The 14,850-nt window shown below is 39.0% G+C and overlaps 1 pseudogene; it reads left to right on the plus strand.

Moving 5' to 3' along the window:
* The first annotated feature begins 6,472 nt into the window (after window positions 1-6,472).
* LOC136123690 (ubiquitin carboxyl-terminal hydrolase 48-like) lies at window positions 6,473-7,898 on the plus strand (annotated as a pseudogene).
* Window positions 7,899-14,850: the final 6,952 nt, after the last annotated feature.

Consider the following 14,850-nt stretch of genomic DNA (forward strand, 5'->3'; position numbering starts at 1 on the left):
ATAAACTAGAAAGGCTAGTTTATTTGTTTTGTTATCTAGGGGGTTGGGATTTTGTAGCAGGAAGCTATTCCTTTCCCTTTGAAAATGATAGGTTTTTTTCCATAGGTAGTTACATAGTAAGCCCCATCATATGCCTCCCTAATTAAATTCCTCGGATGACTTCCCACTATACTTAGACTATAATCCAAACTCTTTATGATGCCCCAAGGACTAGAAAGCCTCCATAATGTGGCCCTTGCCTGCTCTTACCTCTCCTATCCCCTTGATCACTCTGCTCCAGGAATAGTGATATTTGGTTGTGATTGCTTATAATTTTATTAATTCATTTTTTAAAAATTGGCTACACAAAGTTGATTCCCATGTAAAGTGTACTTGCTGTTCCCTTTGCCTGGAATCGTTGTGTATTTGAGTCCTCTTGTCATATAAGCATTTGCACCAATGTCATTTCCTTGGAAAGGTCTTCCCAGATTACCTAGTCAAAAGTAGTTGCCCAGTCACTCAGTCATTTGGTTGCTCTATTCTCTGTATAGCTTTTACGTAATCAGACAGTTTTGTTTGCTGTTTATCCTTTATTTTGTTTCTCCCATGAAAGTTCTAGTAAACCAGTGGGCCTGTCCTTCAGTTTGCTATTGTAGGTCCCAGTCATGCACTTGGTAGGAGCTCATCAAGTATTTGGTGAATGAGTGAATTATTCCCCTCATCATACTACTGCTGAACAAAAACACCACCTTGTATATACAGCAGTTATTTCAGAGGTCACGCCAAAGTATAATGTCAGTTTTGGACATAGATGAAAGTGAGGATGCATTTCCTAACAACCTGTTGTCAGCTAACAAAAAGGAGTAGAGCATGTTAACAACACACCTTGACAAATTTGAGAACGATCACTGCAGTCCAGAAAAGTCATGAGCTTTCACTGGCTAATAGATTTCAGTGGCTGCAAAGAGTTTCCATGGTTCAAAAGCAATTCCCATTCCACATTTCCTGTTCTATCAAATTGTGAATCACTATGTTGTACACCTGAAACTTATGTAATATTGTAAATCAACTATACCTCAATAAATTTTAAAAAACTGGCACGGAAACAGACCTACAGCCTTTAGTCTGGATCTCAAACATCTTAACAACAAAGGTATTGCGCAGCTCTCAAAGACCAGGTGTGCTCTTATTTGGGACTAACAAACCAGAATAGATTATCAATTCTCAGATCTTATATTTGGACTACTTCTTATGACTGGGAAATGACATAGTATCTTTGGGGCTGTGACTTGACTTTTCACTCCCTAATTTAACCTAATAAAAAAAAGTTGGAAAGGTTGAATATTTCAAAGGTAACTCTGATAAAAGGGTTGAATGTTATTTGAAACTGAATTTCAGTTTTAGGTTTCCTTTTTGTCCATCTCAGTGTCTTGAATGGAGGCGTGCAAAGTCTGCATCATTGTGACAGAAGTATATTTAAGCATTTCACGTTCACCATCTCCCCTCCAAGGAAACCTGATGTTCTAGACAAAATGGACCAATACGTAGCAGTGGTGATACTCCTCTTTCTCTTCTACATACAAAAGAATTTGGTTAATACTTGACAATGTGAAAAGGAAGCCTAGAAGTTGGGCCTCATCCAAGAGTTGGGGCAGCCCATGGGTAGGTTTATAGCAGCTTCAGGTTTAGGGCATGAAGCCTGGAAGGGAGTAGTTAAATATTTTCTTCTTCTAGATCATGTATATATATATATATATATATGTATATATAAAATTATCTTTATAAATTTATATATATAATCTATATATTATATTGACATATTTGTATATATAGTTTATATACATAAATTTACATTCCATGATTATTAAATTATATTATACATATATTTGTCTACATATCTTTAACTCACTTGTACCTCTTCACTTTTCCAGCATAAATTGTGTTTTCATGGCTAACTCTTGTTAAAATCCCAGTCTCTTATGCTCTATTTCCTTCACTCGCATTTCAGGAACACAGGTTAATTTAGACTGGATCTCTGAGGTCTGTACTGGATTCCAGGACTTAGCTCAAGGATCCAGCTGCCTCATGTTGATATGGAATGGTCCAGGTATGGACAAAAGAATGTCAAATGTGAGGTATGCCAAAGGTCCATTTTAGCCCCAGCCCAAATATCTCCAGCTGTGGGCGCCAGAATGGAAATAATGATGCAAAATTGATATGTCTGAGTCAAAAGGGGTAAGCTAAATTCAACTTAAAACTCAGAGGACTATTCAAAGGAGGTAACTGAATAGTGCCTCCCCTTGTGACAAAGGCAGCAAGCATGATCCAATAAGTTCAATCTCCTTTAGAGAAAAGCCTGCCTTAGGACCTGTTCTCTTTACTCATTTCAGGGTCAATCCCTTCCTAAATTCCCCTGCCCAGAGAGAACTTGTGGCCTGAGGAGTCACGTCGTATAAATCTGCCTCAGTTTAAAATTCTACCCTCTCTGTCAAGGATTGGATCGTAAGAGAAGTAGTTTGTGGAAAGGAATTAAGATAAAATTATTGACCTCTGTGTTATGTCTCATAGCATGAAGAAAGGCACAAAAGTTTCATTATCAGTCAGACACCCTCTCAGTGAGGACAGGGACTTCAGCTTCTTCACTGTTGTCTAGAAAAGTACCTCGTAAAAGAGCAATGAATATTTATTGAAAAGTTGAATCAATGCATTGATGAAGAACTTACATTCTGTCATGCCTGTCAGAGTCTGAGAGTTCATTTGGCTCTGATAAAGAAATTCCCCTGCATCAGGTCTCAGGGCAGATTAAAAGAGAAAAACCCATTCTAATGAGCTCAGATACATGTGATACTCATCATTTTCATTTACAAATGCATAGCTATTTGAGAAACAGAAAGTGTGACCCTATATACCCACAAATACTTGTCAGCTGGCCAACAGGTGCACTAGACCAGGTGAACAGATAACCCACCAGATAAGCCTTGTATGGTTGCAACATGCAAGAAAATCATTTACCAGACAGAGGAGTCTAGTTGTCTCTTGAACACAATGGGTAGGTGAGTGCAGAGAACAAGGGACATACTCCAGGATTTTTCCTGCATTTCAAGTATCACAGAGCAATCACAAGTCAGTCAGAGTAAGCTGGGGTCAATTCTACCCCACCCACCCTGTGCAGCATTCCGTTGTGTTCCTGTCAGAGGATCCATGGGTCAAATCACCTTTGACTTGACTCTGGAAAACCACACTGTCACCTGAAGAGGGCCGAAGGGGGAGAAAAATCATATAAATATTTAACATTAATTTCCAGTGGGAATTAGCTGCTCTTCCACATGTTTTTGCACAAATATGAACTAAGTCAACAGGTGATCCTAGGAAAAGCACTACAAGCATCTTTCTGGACACCTGGCTGAACCTGATGCTCTACTTTCCCACTGAGTTATTAAAAAGCTAAACTTCATACTTGAAATCTAATAACTTTTAAAGATGCAAGAGATTATGTAGATTCATCTGTAAGGAAAGGCAATAGAAAAAGTTTTCTTATCTTCATCCATGACTCTCCTCACATTGTTTTGTGCCAATTTCTAGATGTATATACAGGATATGATCCCCACAACCAAACAGGCAACAGAACATCTTTAGTCTCCCATGAACATTCAGTCCTAAGAATAGACAAGTCAGTGTCACAAAAGAGAAGAAATCATTCAATTTTTTCACTCAAAAAAGCTCATTGAAATTTTTAAAGTATCCTCTCCTATTGAATGAGCTTTGGTTTTAGTTTTTTTTAGGTTTCCTTTGTAGTCTTTAAAAATCTCTTGCTTATATCCTCCGAACTCTCAGCTCCTTACTTTAGTTGATAATATTCAGTATTTCCTTTGGTGCTGTGAGGGGATTTGTTGGAGGAATAAACATAAATGTCCATGGCTAATAATTACCCAATTGTTATCATGTGTCAGGCTTACAACAACTCCATGAGGCAGGTTCTATATTAACCTGAGATTTGGAATAAATATTAAAGTAACTTAGAGTCTTGATTTACTTTTTAAGAAAGACTTCATTAACTCAAAATTGAACATTAAGCTAAGAACTAAAACTATGAACCTAGAAGAAATCATACTAGAAAATCATCATAACCTTGAATAGGCAAATATTTCTTAGATAGACTAAAAAATATCATGCTTCTGAAAGATGCTGTTAAGAAACTAAAAAGGCAAACCACAGACTGGGGGAAAATATTTGCAAAGTTATATCAATAAATAATTCTTACAACTAAGTAAGAAAAGGATAACCTGATTTTAAAATCATTTGAACAGACAGTTTGCTAAAAAAGATATATGATTGGCACAAAAATGCATAAAAAGATGTTCAACGTCATTAGTCATCAAGGGAATGCAAATGGGGGCTTCCCTGGTGGCACAGTGGTTGAGAGTCCACCTGCCGATGCGGAGGACACGTGTTCGTGCCCTGGGCCGGGAAGATCCCACATGCCGCGGAGCGGCTAGGCCCGTGAGCCACGGCCGCTGAGCCTGCGCATCCGGAGCCTGTGCTCCGCAACAGGAGAGGCCACAGCAGTGAGAGGTCTGCGTACTGCAGAAAAAAAAAAAAGAGAAAGGGGAATGCAAATGAAAACTGTGACAGAATACCATTGCACACCCACAAGGATGGCTAAAATCCAAAAGAGTGACAATGCCGACTGATGGAAAGGATGCGCAGCAATTATAACTCTCATATATTGGTATGGGAATGTATAATACAACCATTTTAGAAAACAGTTTGGCAATTTATTATATAGATATACACTTACCATATGATTCAGCATTCCCAATCTTAGAAATTTTCCAGGTGACAATGAAAACATACGTACACAAAAGATGTGTATTTTATTTATAAATTAGCTTTTAAATAATTGTCCCAAACCAAAAAAAAAAAAAACCCAAATCCACTTTTGAATGGATAAACAAATTGTATTGTATTATTATATCTGTATGATGGAATATCACTTAGCAAAAAGAGAAAAAAAGAAAAAGAAAAAGAAACAGACTCCTACACAAGCAACAACATGAACAAATCTCAAATCATTATACTGGTTGAAAGAAACCAGAAATAGAAGACTGCATATGTCTGACTGTAGGTATAGGAAATTCTGGAAGAGGCAAAACAAGAGTGACAGAAAGCAGATCAATGATTGGCAGGGGCTGGGAGTAGAGGGAGGAGAATTGTGGGGTAGTGAAATCTTCTATTTCTTTATTGTGGTGGTGGTTACATGACAGGATACATTTGTCAAAACTTTTTGAACTCTACACTTAAAATGGGTACATTTTTATTATACATAAGTTATGCCTCAATAAAACTGATGAAAAAATTCTAAGTTAATGTGCTATACAAAGAGACATTAAAAAGTGGCTTCCCTTCCTGTATTCTTATGTACATTACACTTACCCTAGGATTTTGGCATCAGGAATAGGATTTTTATAAGCTGCTATCAGAGAGGGCACAGATACAGTCCAGAATTGTGCTGTCTGATATAGAGCCACTAGACACATGTGGCTATTTGAATTTCAATTAATTAAAATTAAATAAAATTTACCATTTAGTTGCTTAGTCACCCCCAGCCACATTTCAAGAGCTGAACAGCCACATGTGACCGGTGGCTACTGTATAGGACAGTGCAGTTATCTAAAGCACATTTCCATTGTCACAGAAACTGGACTGTGCTGGCCTAGAACACATTTCTGAATACATTTTGTAAGCAAATAGCAAATGCAGGAATCTGAAAGCCTTTGGTTTACAAAAGACAAGCTTTGTTGAAAGACAGTGTGCCCTTCTCCCCGCTTCCCCGTCCCCGCCCCCCCCCAGGTATTAAAGTATCTAAGAGTGAGCGGTCAGCTTAGAGCCACACTGAATAGCACAGAGGGTGCGGAGGATGAGAATCAGTCATGGTGGGTATCACAACTTTCAAAAGAAGGTTTCAGCCTACAAGAACATGGACTAGTCAAGATCAACAGACACGCAGAAGTTATCAGCAAATATGGAGAAAGTCAGGCAGACAAGGCGTCCGTCTCAGAATGCCAGGAAAATATCCAAGGCCCCTTAAGCTTAGATCACCTTAGAAATGAAAAAAGGAGGGAAACCTCAGGGGAGTAAGAGGTCCTAGAATTTGACTTGGGAGCTACTTAAAGTAGACATGGGCTTTAAATGCAGATGCTCATGCTACCGTGAGTTGGCAAGACAAAGTTGTCAGCCAGCGATAGAAATAGGCCTTGTAAACCTAACGTGAATTCCATTAGAGGAAAATAAAAAAGATACTGTTGCAGCTCAAAAAATTCATCTCACTTTATCAAATCAGAAGTTTTTGGCCGGCTTGGAAGACTAGTGGTGCGCAGGACGCTATCCTGGACAGGGGCTGAGACGCTGCTTCCCCAGCAGCGCAGGTGGCGGAGCCATTTGGGCTGCGACAGCAGCAGCGCCGGGCTCAGGAGGCACTCCTCGGGCCAAGGCCATGGCCCCGCGGCTGCAGCTGGAGAAGGCGGCCTGGCACTGGGCGGAGACAGTGGGGCCCGAGGAGGTGTTGCAGGAGCACATCTGGCTGGAGCCCTGCATCCGCGGCGTGTGCAGACGAAACTGCAAAGGAAATCCGAATAGCTTGGTTGGGATGGGTGAGCACATTTGGTTAGGAGAAATAGATGAAAATAATTTTCATAACACTGATGACCCCAACTGTGAGAGGAGAAAAAAGAGCTCATCTGTGGACCTCACTAACCTGGGAGCTACTTGGTATGTCAACATTTTTTCAAGTGTGGTTTCTTAACCTGGAGCTTCTGCAGGCGCTCTACTTATGTCCAAGCACCTATAGTGACTACATGATGGGAGGTGGTATCCAAGAAGAGAAAGATGAGCCTCAAGAAATTTGTGAGCATCTCCAGGACTTATTTAACTTGTTACAAATCAGTAACAGGTGCTACATTGATCCATCGGGATTTGTTAAAGCTTTGGGCTTGGACACAGGGCAGCAGCAGGATGCCCAAGAATTTTCAAAGCTCTTTATGTCTCTTTTGGAAGATATTTTGTCTAAACAAAAGAATCCCGACGTGAGGAACATTGTCCAACAGCAGTTCTGTGGGGAATAAACTTATGTAACTGTCTGCAATCAGTGCTGCAGAGAATCTAAGCTTTTATCAAAGTTATATGAACTGGAGTTAAATATCCAAGGCTACAGTTAACAGATTGTATCTCAGAATTTTTGAAGGAAGAAAAATTAGGAATCAATCAGTACATTTGTGAAAACTGTCAAAGCAAACAGAATGCAACAAGAAAGATCCGACTCCTTAGCCTTCCTTGTACTCTGAACTTATAGCTAATGCGTTTTGTCTTTGACATGCAAACTGGACATAAGAAAAAGCTGAATACCTACATTGGATTCTCAGAAATTTTGGATATGGAGCCTTATGTGGAACACAAAGGTGGGTTCTATGTGTATGAGCATAGTGCAGTCCTCATACACAGAGAAGTGAGCACTTATTCTGGTCACTACATTGCCCATGTGAAAGATCCACAGTCTGGTGAATGGTGTAAGTTTAACAACGAAGACAGAAAAGATGGAGGGGAAGAAATTACAACTAGGGATTGAGGAAGATCTAGCAGAACCTTCTCAATCCCTGACATGTATACCCAAGTGTGGCAAAGGAACTCACTGCTCTCGATATGCGTACATGTTGGTTTATAGACTGCAAACTCAAGAAAAACCCAACATAACTATTCAGGTACCAGCCTTTCGTCAAGAGCTGGTAGATCGGGATAATTCCAAATTTGAGGAGTGGTGTATTGAAATGGGCAAGATGTGTAAGTAAAGTGTGGATAAAGGAAAAGCAAAGCATGAAGAAATTAAGGAGCTGTACCAAAGGTTACCTGCTGGAGCTGGTCTGTAAGATCTTCTGGGACAGTCGGTGCCCAGTCTGAGCTACTAGCTCCAGGTGGGCACCCTCACAACCTTATCTCTCAGGGCCTGACTAAGGCCTGGTTTAGAGCCTTGTGGGAGATCTCTGGATGGGGGAGGCTAGGGTAGTGTAAAGGATGTAGCTTTCCAGGTGGATGTGGCACATGGGGTGTGGTCACCCCACTTCCCTGGGTGTGCAAAGATTGCAGAGCATGCAGACAGACCTCTGTTATGGCTACCCAAGAAAGAAACCAAGGATCCCTAGTGAATGTACAGACTAGTGAAAGTAATGGCCATTTATTGAGCACCTGTGAATCAGGTGCCACCAGGAGCAGCACAAACTTGTTTTGTGATCTCTTGGTGCCTATACCTCTGCAGTCATTCTGTCACTTCCTAAGGCATTCTTGTCTTTATTGCTGAAGATCTGAGAAAAAAGTTTACCTGGGCACATTGCCTCAGGGAGCGCTCACCTCATGAAGAAGTTCAGGGTAAAGGCAAGACTGCCAAAGCAGGAGTGAGAGCGATTTGACGCCAGGAGGCAGACCTCAAAGAGGTCGCGGCCACAGGAGACTGGAGTCCAGGTCCCTGTCAGCCTTCCTGGAGGGCTTCAACTGGACCCCTCAGGTCATGCTCCGGCTGAGCACTGCCTGTCTCACAGACCCTGTGTTGCCTCGCATTGCCTACCCAGTCCTGTTGCCAGAATGAGCTGAAGTCTGAAAATTGCTCATCAGGACAAGGCATAGCACGGGTATCTTCTCTGTGGTTTCACTTGCCAATGACCACTATCTTGATAATTCCGTGTGGTTGACAGGGTCTTGGTACTCCAGCCAGAGCCTCTGAGGTGGGAGAGCCAAATTCAGGACATTGGACCACCAGAAACCTCCAGGGCTCTTGTAAGAGGCAAGAGCTCTCTCAGAGATCTCTGTCTCAATGCTAAGACTCAGCTGCATCCAATGTCCAACAAGCTACAGTACTGGACGCCCCATGCCAAACAACTAGCAAAAGAGGAACACAACCCCACCCATTAGCAGGGAGGCTGTCTAAAATCATACTAAGTTCACAGACATCCCAAAACACACCACCTGACGTGCCCCTGCCCACCAGAAAGACAAGATCTAGGCCCACACACCAGAACAAAGGCACCAGTCCCCTCCTCAAGGTACCCTACACAAACAACAGAACAAATCTCACCCACTGGGGGCAGACACCAAAAACAATGGGAACTATGAACCTGTAGTGCGTGCAAAGGACCCCAAACACAGTAAGTTAAACAAAACGAGAAGACAGAGAAATATGCAGCAGATGAAGGAGCAAGGCAAAAACCTACAAAGTCAAACAAATGAAGAGGAAATAGGCAGTTTACCTGGAAAAGAATTCAGAATAAAAGAGGATCCAAAATCTTGGAAATAGAATGGAGAAAACACAAGAAACAATTAACAAGGACCTAGAAGAACTAAAGAGGAAACAAACAATGATGAACAACACAAGAAATGAAATAAAAAATTCTCTAGAAGGAATCACTAGCAGAATAACTGAGGCAGAAGAACGGATAAGTGACCTGGAATATAAAAAAGTGGAAATAATTACCACAGAGCAGAATAAAGAAAAAAGAATGAAAAGAATTCAGGACAGTCTCACAGACCTCTGGGACAACATGAAACACACCAACATTTGAATTATAAGGGTCCTAGAGGAAGAAGAGATAAAGAAAGGGTCTGAGAAAATGTTTGAAGAGATTTTAGTTGAAAACTTCTCTAACATGGGAAAGGAAATAGTCAATCAAGTCCAGGAAGTGCAGAGAGTCCCATACAAGATAAATCCAAGGAGAAACATGCCAAGATACAATAAGTAAACTATCAAAAATTAAATACAAAGGTAAAAGCAGCAAGGGAAAAGTAACATATAATATACAACAACATATAAGAGAATCCCTGTAAGGTTAACAATGAATCATTCAGCAGAAACTATGCAAGCCAGAAGAGAGTGGCAGGACATATTTAAAGTGATGAAAGGGAAAAACCTACAACCAAATTACTCTACCGAGCAAGGATCTCATTCAGATTGAACAGAGAAATTAAAAACCTTACAGAAAAACAAAAGTTAAGAGAATTCCACACCACCAAACCAGCTTTACAACAAATGCTAAAGGAACCCCTCTAGGCAGGAAACACAAGAAAAGGAAAAGACCTACAATAAAAGACCAAAAACAATTAAGAAAATGGTAATAGGAACATACATACAACATACATAACTACCTTAAATGTAAATGGATTAAATGCTCCAACGAAAAGAAATAGACTGGCTAAATGGATACAAAAACAAGACACATACATATGCTGTCTACAAGAGACCCACTTCAGACCTAGGGACACATACAGACTGAAAGTGTGGGGATGGAAAAAGATATTCCATGCAAATGGAAATCAAAAGAAAGCTGGAGGAGCAATGCTCATATCAGACAAAATAGACTTTAAAATAAAGACTATTACAAGAGACAAGGAAAGACACTACATACTGATCAAGGGATGAATCCAAGAAGAAGATAGAACAATTGTAATTATTTATTCACCCAACATAGGAACACCTCAATATATAAGGCAAATCCTAACAGCCATAAAAGGGGAAATCAACAGTAACACAATCATAGTAGGGGACTTTAACACCCCACTTTCACCAATGGACAGATCATCCAGAATGAAAATAAATAAGGAAACATAAGCTTTAAATGACACATTAAACAAGATGGAGTTAGTTGATATTTATAGCACATTCCATCAAAACAAGAGAATACACCTTCTTCTCAAGTGCTCATGGAATATTCTCCAGGATAGATCATATCTTGGGTCACAAATGAAGCTTCAGTAAATTTAAGAAAATTGAAATCATATCAAGCATCTTTTCCGACCACAATGCTATGAGATTAGAAATCAATTACAGGGAAAAAACCATAAAAAATCACAAACACATGGAAGATAAACAATACATTACTAAAAAACCAAGAGATCACTGAAGAAATCAAAGAGGAAATCAAAAAATACCTAGAGACAAATGACAATGAAAACACAATGATCCAAAACCTATAGGATGCAGCAAAAGCAGTTCTAAGAGGGAAGTTTATAGCTATACAAACCTACTGCAAGAAACAACAAAAATCTCAACTAAAAAACCTAACCTTACACCTAAAGGAATTAGAGAAAGAAGAACAAACAAAGTCCAAAGTTAGCAGAAGGAAAGAAATCATAAAGATTAGAGTAGAAATAAATGAAATAGAAATAAAGAAAACAATAGAAAAGATGAATAAAGCTAAAAGCTGGCTCTTTGAGAAGATAAAAAAAATTGATAAACCATTAGCCAGACTCATCAAGAAAAAGAGGGAGAGGACTCAAATCAAAAAAATTAGAAATGAAAAAGCAGAAGTAAAAACAGACACTGCAGAAATACAAAGCATCTAAGAGACTACTACAAGCAACTCTATGCCAACAAAATGGACAACCTGGAAGAAATGGACAAATTCTTAGAAAGGTATAACCTTCCAAGACTGAACCAGGAAGAAATAGAAAACATGAACAGACCAATCACAAGTAATGAAATTGAAACTGTGATTAAAATCTTCCAACAAACAAAAGTCCAGGACCAGATGGCTTCACAGGTGAATTCTATCAAATATTTAGAGAAGAGCAAACACCCATCCTTCTCAAACACTTGCAAAAAATTGCAGAGGATGGAACACTCCAAAACTCATTCTATGAGGCCGCCATCGCCCTGATACCAAAACCAGACAAAGAAAGTACAAAAAAAGAAAATGACAGACCAATATCACTGATGAATATAGATGCAAAAATCCTTAACAAAATACTAGCAAACAGAATCCTACAACACATTAAAAGGATCATACACCATGATCAAGTGGGATTTATCCCACGGATGCAAGGATTCTTCAATATATGCAAATCAATCAATGTGATACACCAAATTAACAAAGTGAAGAATAATAACCATAGATCATCTCAATAGATGTAAAAAAAGCTTTTGACAAAATTCAAGACCATTTATGATAAAAACTCTCCAGAAAGTGGGCATAGAGGCAACCTTCCTCAACATAACAAAGGCCATATATGACAAACCTACAGCAAACATCATTCTCAATGGTGAAAAAATAAAAGCCTTTCATCTAAGATCAGGAACAAGACAAGGATGTCCATTCTCCTGACTATTACTCAAAATAGTTTTGGAAGTCCTAGCCGTGGCAATCAGAGAAGAAAAAGAAATAAAAGGAATACAAATTGGAAAAGAAGAAGGAAAACTGTCACTATTTGCAGATGACATGATACTATACATACAGAATCCTAAAGATGCCACCAGAAAACTACTAGAGCTAATCAATGAATTTGGTAAAGTTGCAGGATACAAAATTAATTTACAGAAATCTCTTGCATTCCTATACACTGATGATGAAAAATCTGAAAGAGAAATTAAGGAAACACTCCCATTTACCATTGCAACAAAAAGAATAAAATACCTAGGAATAAACCTACCTAGGGAGACAAAAGAGCTGTATGCAAGAAACTATAAGACACTGTTGAAAGACATTAAAGATGATACCAACAGATGGAGAGAAATACCATGTTCTTGGATTGGAAGAATCAAAATTGTGAAAATGACTATACTACCCAAAGAAATCTACAGATTCAATGCAATCCCTATCAAATTATCAATGGCATTTTTTACAGAACTAGAGCAAAAATATCTTAGAATTTTTAAGGAGACACAAAAGACCCTGAATAGCCAAAGCAGTCTTGAGGGAAAAAAACGCAGCTGGAGGAATCAGACTTCCTGACTTCAGACTATATTACAAAGCTACAATAATCAAGACAATATGGTACTGGCACAAAAACTTAAATATAGATTAATGGAACGGATAGAAAGCCCAGAGATAAACCCACACACCTATGGTCAACTAATCTATGACAAAGGAGGCAAGGATATATAATAGAGAAAAGACAGTCTCTTCAATAAGTGGTGCTGGGAAAACTGGACAGCTACATGTAAAAGAATGAAACTAGAACACTCCCTAACACTGTACACAAAAATAAACTCAAAATGAATTAGAGACCTAAATGTAAGACCAGACACTATAAAACTCTTAGAGGAAAACATAGGAAGAACACTCTTTGACATAAATCACAGCAAGATCTTTTTTGATCCACCTCCTAGGGTAATGGAAATAAAAACAAAAATAAACAAATGGGACCTAATGAAACTTAAAAGCCCTTGCAAAGCAAAGGAAACTACAAACAAGATGAAAAGACAACCCTCAGAATGGGAAAAAAATATTTGCAAACGAATCAACAGACAAAGGATTAATCCCCAAAATATATAAACAGCTCATGCAGCTCAATATTAAAAAAAACAAGCAACCCAATCCAAAAATGGACAGAAGAACTAAATAGACATTTCTCCAATGAAGATATACGGATGGCCAAGAAGCACATGAAAAGCTGCTCAACATCACTAATTATTAGAGAAATGCCAATCAAAACTACAATGAGGTATCACCTCACACCAGTTAAAATGGGCATCATCAGAATTTCTACAAACAACAAATGCTGGAGAGGCTGTGGAGAAAAGGGAACACTCTTGCACTGTTGGTGGGAATGTAAATTGATACAGCCACTATGGAGAACAGTATGGAGGATCCTTAAAAAACTAAAAATAGAGTTACCATGAGACTCAGCAATCCCACTACTGGGCATATATCCAGAGAAAACCAAAATTCAAAAAGACACATGCACCCCAATGTTCACTGAAGCACTATTTACAATAGCCAGGTTATGGAAGCAACCTAAATGCCCATTGACAGATGAATGGATAAAGAAGATGTGGTACATATATACAATGGAATATTACTCAGCCATATAAAGGAACGAAATTGGTCACTTTTTTGATACGTGGTTGAATCTAGAGACTGTCATACAGAGTGAAGTAAGTCAGAAAGAGAAAAACAAATATCGCAAATTAATGCCTATATGTGGCACCTAGAAGAATAGTACAGATGAACCAGTTTGCAGGGCAGAAATTGAGACACAGATATAGAGAACAAACGTATGGACACCAAGATGGGAAAGTGGCAGGGGGTGGGGGTAGCTGTGTGATGAATTGGGAGATTGGAATTGACATGTGTACACTGATGTGTATAAAATGGATGACTAATAAGAAACTTCTGTATTAAAAAAAAAATAAAGAAAATGCCAAAAAAGAAAAAACAAAACTACAATGATGTATCACCTCACACTGGTCAGAATGGCCATCATCAAATATCTACAAACTATAGATGCTGGAGAGGGTGTGGACAAAATGAAACCCTCTTGCACTGTTGGTGAGAATGTAAATTGTTACAGCTTCTATAGAGAACAGTTGGAGGTTCCTTAAAAAACTAAAAATAGAACTACCATATGACCCAGCAATTCCACTACTGGGCATATACCCTGAGAAAACCATAATTCAAAAAGAGTCATGTACCACAATGTTCACTGCAGCACTATTTACAACAGCCAGGACATGGAAGCAACTGAAGTGTCCATTGACAGATGAATGGATAAAGAAGATGTGGCACATATATACAATGGAATATTACTCAGCCATAAAAAGAAATGAAATTGACTTATCTGTGATGAGGTGGATGGACCTGGAGTCTGTCATACAGAGTGAAAGGGAAAACCAAATACCATATGCTAACATATATATATATATGGAATCTAAAACAAAAAAAAAGTTTCTGATGAAACTAGGTGCAGGACAGGAATAAAGACGCAGAGGTAGAGAATGGACCTGAGGACATGGGGATGGGGGAGGGTAAACTGGGACAAAGTGAGAGAGTAGCATTGACATACCCTACCAAATGGAAAATAGATAGCTAGTTGGAAGCAGCCGCATAGCACAGGGAG

This window comes from Phocoena phocoena, chromosome 5 (genome assembly GCF_963924675.1).
Source record: "Phocoena phocoena chromosome 5, mPhoPho1.1, whole genome shotgun sequence".
In the NCBI taxonomy this organism is placed as follows: Eukaryota; Metazoa; Chordata; class Mammalia; order Artiodactyla; family Phocoenidae; genus Phocoena; species Phocoena phocoena.